Source organism: Primulina eburnea, chromosome 16 (genome assembly GCF_022965805.1).
Source record: "Primulina eburnea isolate SZY01 chromosome 16, ASM2296580v1, whole genome shotgun sequence".
NCBI lineage: Eukaryota > Viridiplantae > Streptophyta > Magnoliopsida > Lamiales > Gesneriaceae > Primulina > Primulina eburnea.
In genome coordinates this window covers 4762089-4770190 of record NC_133116.1, presented here as the reverse complement: position 1 = coordinate 4770190, position 8102 = coordinate 4762089, and positions in this window count along the sequence as shown.

Genomic DNA, 8102 nt, shown 5'->3' with positions numbered 1-8102 from the left:
GACAATTACAAATGCGTTGGAAAACCCTCAAATCTAACCTAACATGTTTTCGAGTTATATATCATTTAATGAAAAAAATCGTGTGATACAATCTCATAGATCATATTTTGTGAGACAGATCTCTTCTTATTTAGGTTATCTATGAAAAATTATTACTTTTTATGTTAAGAGTATTATTTTTTATTGTGATTATCGATAAGGTTGATCCGTCTCACAGATAAATATTCATGAGACATTCTCATCATTTAAATAAATTTCATCTTTCTCTTCATATTGTTTCTTTTAACTTGATAGTTATAATAAAATTGATTTTAAATAATTAATGAAATATGATACATTTGATAAACAGGACCGGCCTAGGGAAGGGTGGGGTGGGGCGGGGGCGGGTTTGACATCCCCGTCCCCGAATTTCATCCACAACTCATGTCCGTCCCGATCTCTGTTTTTTCGGGTTCGAGGAATTCCCAAACCCGAAACTTCGAGGATCAACTTTTCATCATCGTCCTCATCCCGTTTCAAAAACATTAATATGACAAGACGATAACGAATTCGGAGATTAATTTCTCAAACCAAAACTAATTACTATCTGTTATTATTATTGATAATATTAATATCAATATTAATAATATTATTATTAATATTTTAAAAATAATATTATTATTATATTATTGATACTAATAATATTATTATTGATATTATTTTCAGAACGAGTTCGGGGATAGAGTAGTAATCACATATCCGCCCCGAATCAGAACCTAAAACCGAAAAAATCGAGGATCCTTTCGGGGTTTTCCCGTGGGGCCACAAATCCGTGGGAAAAGTTGTCATCTCTAGACCGATCTGTCCCACACATATACATATCTGTGTGATCGTTTCACATGATATCTACTTATGTTTGAAAAACATGTAATTACATATATGTATCGTGGTTTCAATGGATTTATGACCTTTGAAATTAAATTATAATTATAAACCGTAAAAATGTTGGAGTTCATGGCAATATTTTCCTTGCATAATTTTGGGTTTTGAATTTTAACAACGCATTAAATAATTTTGTGCTTTTGCATGGGTGCTTATCTGACAGGACAGATCACGCCTAAGGGATACCCTGAAGGCAAAATTAAATGTAATTATTATACATGCAATCTCATTTTCTTTTTAACCTAATTAAGCTAATATTATTCACTATAAAAATGACCACGAATCTATTTGGAAAACTCGTTTCTTTGCCAAGTCTTTTGCAAAAGTATACTCGCTATTCTAACCATCTATTCATGCGCTCTTAATTCTTTTTCGCTTTTTATATTTATCGTTTTTATTCGTTTTATTGTTACGCGTGTGCAATTTCGAATAATTTTATAGGTTTGAGAAGTGACTCAAGTGAGGAGGAGTACGAGTTGAGGTATTGACATTTAATTTGCATTTGTTTTCATTTATCTGAATGTACTCGATCGGCAATAAACATGAATGCTATAGATTACATATATAATTGATCGATACGAATTTTATGTGCCGAAAAAAATTGATAGTTGTATAATTTCTCGTTTAAAAAGTTATAGATTCGATCGTTAACGAAAATAAATCATATGTCCCCTTGATCCGATAGTTCATTCGTTAACAAAATTAATACGTTTATTTGGTTTTTATAATAATTTTCCCAGTTTATTTATGTGGGTTTTGGATATAAGAACTTAATTTTTCTTGATTAATTTTTGGTTGATTGTCTATATTAATTAGATAATAAATAATTAGTGACATGCATCACCCTTTATTTTGAAGTGGTATAAATCTCCCATATATATATAAATACTGAATCCCATGCAAAAAACAGAAAATATTAACTATAAAGTAGTATCCGAGTTTATAAAAAAAAGGGATGTAAAAATCTTTTGAAATTAATTTCATGTATTTCTAAATCTGTGGAGTCGCTTTATTTTCACACCTTTCCTTTAATTGGAAATAGATCAATGGAGGGTGCAGCAGAGTCGCAAGACAAATCAACTTCTTCTCATACAGAGGTATCTTTTGTCATTTTGCTGATATAATGCTGATGTGTTGTGCCACCAATGCATCTACGTCGCTTCGACATGACGATGTGTGCAGTGTCATATCAATATTTTACTAAAAAATAACCACAATTACCCAGAATTGAAATATACTTAAGTGATATTGAACAACATACACATGATCAAAATCGTAAAGAAACATAGGTGACCAAAAATTGCGGTTTTCCATTTGTATACATTTTTCTTCCATATATATTTAATATGTGAATGTGATTGATTATAAACGAGTAGAGAGAGTCATTATCATATGCGGGAAGAACTACTGAAGATCTGTATTCAGTCTACTTGCAAGGAATTTCACAGCGTTCACAACCACCACCACCACAACAACAACAACAACGCTTGTAAGTGTATATTTTTCGTCAATATTAGAGTCATATTTTTGTATCTTTAGTGTGTTGTAAAATTGTTCGTAACCCAAGAATGTGAATAATGCATGTCCCACTTGATATATTCTTAATTACAGCAGATTCACGCCTAGCTAATTTAATTGCAGGGATCATGCAGCAATTTATCCAGCGTCGTCGTACTCCAACGCTATGTTGCTGCATGCAGCCACAAATAATGCTGCAAACTACCAGAATTTTGCGAGAGGATATCTTTTACCTGAACCATTATACTCTTTCGGGTTTCAGCAGCGCCCGTCTCTGACGCACCGGGTAAGTACGTATGTGCCCGAATTAATCACGAGTATGTATATACCCGTGTTTATAATCGATCGAAGAATTTGAATTGAAAGAATTTCAAATCTACTAGTTAAATCCATTGCATGATCTGTTCGGATGTTTTAAATTTTCTAAATATTTGGTCCTTCTCTATCGCAGGCACTAATTGGAAACCTGCGAGGCGATCCACTGCCAGCCTTGCCACCAAGGTGTATAATGTTTACTAGCTCCTATATTCTTGAAAAATCAGTAAATTTTTATATATGTACACAAACTAGTACTTATTATACCTATATTAATTGTAGAGCGCTGCGATTTGAAGGCATGCCAAATGCAAACGATGTTTCGGATGGTGGTGGCTCTACTACCTACATCGTCGGAGAGAGCTCGGCTCAAGGTGCTGCACCACACAAGGTATATACCGGAACACAGGACATGAGTTGCAGTACTCAGCCTGGTCGAATATCACATTATATATATAATTTAGCTTTTTCTAATTAAAACATTTTTTTTTTTTGTAGAGGACAATGATATCCCAAGGCAATATTAACTTTCAAGGAGAAAACTTCATGGTATTTGATACTCCTGGTCAAAGGTGAATATAAAAATATAGCTCTACAACACACACACACACACACACATATATTTTCTCGTTTGTTAATATATATATATATATATATATATATATATATATATATATATAATCTCGTTTTTTAAATAAATAATATGCTGATTTTCATTAATAATTAATTCTTGGATTGGAAATGGACTTTTTCAGGTACACAGTTTATGATAATAAGTATGAAGAAATTGGTCTTCCTATGGATCCACATATCCGAGCTTTTCTTGCGAGAAACGCAAATGGTAAGTTGCTGTAGCCACAAAAATTCTTTGAATATAGTTAATATAAATTTTCGTTCATAACTAGGGGTGTGCATCGATCGAATATCTGTCTTTCATCGTAATTTATACAAATGATGTATGCATATTTATTTCCGATTAGTATATTGTATATAATCTAACTTATGTTATACTTGAGTTAAATTGATGCTACATTTTATATGTTCAAGTACATAGACAAAATATAAATTTTGTAATGTGTCATTATATAATAAGTAACAATATTTCTTATATTTCATTTATATATAATCGCTTTATGAGAAATATGTTGAATAAATGAAATATAATAAATATTTAAAAGTGATAATTAATTTAATGTTTGCCTATGTTTTCAGGTAATCGTGTGGGAGGATCAACATCGAATACATAGTTCATTAAACGGATGGGATTGAAGCTTTATTAATTTACCTTTATTTACACAAACTACTCGTCGGAAAAAATATTTGTTTATACATTTATATGTAAAATACTCTTTTGTTGTGACATTTGAACTTTCCCTTCATTGTTTGTCGGCAAAATTATTGATGGACGGGTTCTAAATACACACAAAACTCTTATGATATTGTTTCATAGATCAATTTTGTGTGACGGATCTCTTATCCAACCCATGAAAAAATATTGTTTTCAAATTAAAAGTATTAAATTTCACTTTGTATAGTATGATAGGCTTATCCGTCAAGTGTGAGATCGTTTCACATTAGACCTACCCTTTAAATAATATGTATCATTATCATTCAGAACTATATATATATATGGCTACTATATGGCTACAAAATGTAGACGACTACGTTATCATTTTGTGTGAACAATAAGATATTAATTGATTATATATCAATATTTTACTAAAGTTTTACAAAAAATTAGAGTTATAAGCCATTATCTCAACCATATATATATATACATTTAGCATTCATATATTATATATATTATATCATCTCATTCTTCGAACAAAAATATGTCCCATCGTATATTATATAGGGATTGTAAACGAGCTAAATCAAATCGAATAATCCATTCATAGATTATATATGTATGAAAGTCTAATCCCAATTCGAGCCATGGTAAGTGGAATCGAATTCATACTGACATTCATACTCCCATTTATAGATTACTGACATTTTTTTAAGTTAGGATGTTTGGAAAATGAGTAATCGTAATATTAGATGTTTAAAAATATAACAAAAATACTCTTATCGGAGATAAGGTTTGATAATGTATTGTGAAATGTAAATGGACGTGAATGGTAATTTTGGATCATACAAAATATTAGTGTTCAAAAAAAAATTTTCGTTCATGAAACACAAAGAACCGATTTTTTAAAGTAAAAAATAATTAGTCACTTTTTTTTTTTTGAAGTTGCAAACGCTCCAAGTAACAATTTATATTTATCTTCGTAGACGAGAAAATATATTTTTGTGTGTAGTTTTTTTTTTTTATAAAAAAAAAAAACTAACAAAATGTGATTTAATTAAGTAGCGACAACTTTAAATTTTGTTTACATTCTTGTTTTTTCAAAAATAAAAATTCTAACCGTGAATACATTTTAGCACGTACAGATCCAAGTAATCAAAATCAAATCAGGCAAATCTTGCACTAAGTAATTTGATATTGGCAAAAACTTGTGTGAGACGGTCTCATGAGTCGTATTTGTGAGATAAATCTCTTATTTAAGTCATCCATGAAAATGTATTACTTTTTATGCTATGAATATTATTTTTTATTGTGAATATCGGTGTGATTAAGATCCGTGAGACAATCTTTAACATTTTAGACATAGATTTCTTATTATTTAAACATATTCTAAAAAATATTTTTCATGTATTTAAATTTCTGACACGTGAAGCCTCAATAATCACGCGAAAGGTCACCATCGCCTCAAGCCTTCCCAACTCATGATACCACAAATTTCATGAAGTTACAAATATATATTAAAAAAAGAATCGGTCTCATGGGAAATCGTCTTATAGATCTTAATATGTGAGACGGGTCAACCCACCCATATTCACAATAAAAAGTAATACTCTTTGCATAAAAAATAATATTATTTCGTGAATAACACAAATAAGATATTCGTCTCACCAATATGACTCGTGAGACCGTCTTATACAAGTTTTCGTCATAAAAAAAGTATATATTCGATCCTAATCCAAATTAGTCCGAATTCTTATGTTTTGCTTTATAATTTATTAGTTTCTAACATTTTCATTTTTTTGAGAAAATTATGTTTCAGGATCTTTAAATGACATGTTTTTCATTTAATTTCATATCATTTTGTAGGTTAATTTACAATCTTACACTATTAATTAATTTATTCTTTTCCCATTTTAGTTTTTATTTCATCGAAACGTTGATCTAGCACATGAAAATGATGACTAGTTAGTCGAAAAAACTGACGTGTCAAGTGAAAAGACTAAAATCAAAACAATAATTATTTAATAAACTAAGAATGTGAATTGACCAATAAAATAACAAAAAATCAAAAACATAAAAATAAAAAATTACAGGACCAAACTAGTAGTTTTTCCTATGGTTTTTTGTCGATAAAATTGATAACAATGTGAAATAATGGTGTAGATATACAGAAACAATGACTGGAATTGAACCATCAAATCTTGAGTTGTCACAAGCTGTAACACCACCGTTGATTCCAGGTGTCACGTTAATCTATGTAAGCATCATAATATTCGAGAATTACTGTTGTAATTTGGATGTGTGCTTTCACTGTCAAATCGGGTTGAACCCAAAATGTGAAATGCTTTTGAGAAATTGTTTAAAGTAAATCACGCTCTTTGCTATTGACATATTCCAAAGTCAAGTCCTATCCGAACTATTATGAGAAAAGCTATTGAATTTTAAGTTCTAATTTGAGATGTTTTTTTAAAGATAAAACTAGTTTTTACCCTTCAACCGCGTTTATGTTGGGATATCAGGGAAATAAACGAGGTAACATCGCAGCGGAACATCATAAGTGATATCAACAATAAATAAGATGGACACCAATATTTATAGTGGTTCACCCCAAGATTGGGCTACGTCCACTCTAAACCTCTCAAGGAGATCACTTCTTTATTAATAACAAAGAAGACAAGAGAATTGAGAATACAAAGTATTTCACTCAGAACACTCTGATTTTAACACTCACTTTCTCTCCACTAATCCTATTCCTTCCAAGGATAAACACTCCTTAAGAAATCTCACACTAAATCCTTTATCTCACTTCTACACTTATGATTGTAGATGAGAGGATTTGTGTTTTTGGTGTGATTTTGAAATGAAGAATGGATGGGTATTTATAGGAAAAGTTTAGGGAAAAAACAAAAAATAAAACCTCATGGCTTACCTCATTATTTTTGACTAATCAACACATGTGTTAATTGTGTTGTTGAATTCCAAAATTGTGTGCTTTGAATTCAAATATGGGTGGCTTGATTACTTAGCAATTCTCCCCCTCAAGCCCATTTTGTGATTCGATCAAACCTGCAACAGTTCTACAGTATTCCAACTTCCATTTTGGCAATGTCTTGGTCATCATATCAGATCCATTTTCATCTGTGTGAATCTTCTCAAGTTTTAACAACTTCTTCTCCAATACATCCCGTATCCAATGATAGCGTACATCAATATGCTTTGATCTTGAATGCATTGAAGGATTCTTTCCAAGATGAATTGCACTCTGACTATCACAGAACAACTTATATTGATCCTGCACAAAACTTAATTCCTCCAAAAACCCTTTCATCCATAATAGCTCCTTGCATGCCTCAGTTGCTGCAATGAACTCCGCTTCAGTGGTTGATAATGCTACACACTTTTGCAACTTTGACTGCCATGACACAGCTCCCCCTGCAAATGTAATCAGGTATCCTGATGTGGATTTTCGGGAGTCAACATCTCCTGCCATATCTGCATCTGTGTAGCCTACAAGCTCAAGTCTGGATCCTCCAAAACTCAATCTATGTTTAGAGGTTCCCCGTAGATATCTGAATATCCATTTTACTGCAGCCCAATGTTCCTTTCCCGGTTTTGAAAGGAATCTACTCACTACACCTACTGAATGAGCTAAATCCGGCCGACTACATACCATGGCATACATCAGACTTCCAACAGCTGAAGCATATGGAACACTTTTCATTTCTTCTTCCTCATCCTCTGTAATAGGACTCTGCTTTGAGTTCAACTTGAAGTGGTTGGCAAGAGGACATCCAACCGCTTTGGCCTGGTCCATGTTGAACCTCTGAAGTACTTTCTCAATATACTTCTCCTGCGACAACCAGGTCTTCTTGGCATACCTGTCTCGATGGATTTCCATGCCAATAATTCTTTTTGCTGGCCCCAAGTCTTTCATTGAAAAAATCTTGCTTAGTTGCTTCTTTAGGCCTTTGATTTCAGAAGCATCTTTGCCAACAATCAACATATCATCTACATAGAGTAGAAGCACCATCAAATCATCATCAGAGGTATCTTTGACAAA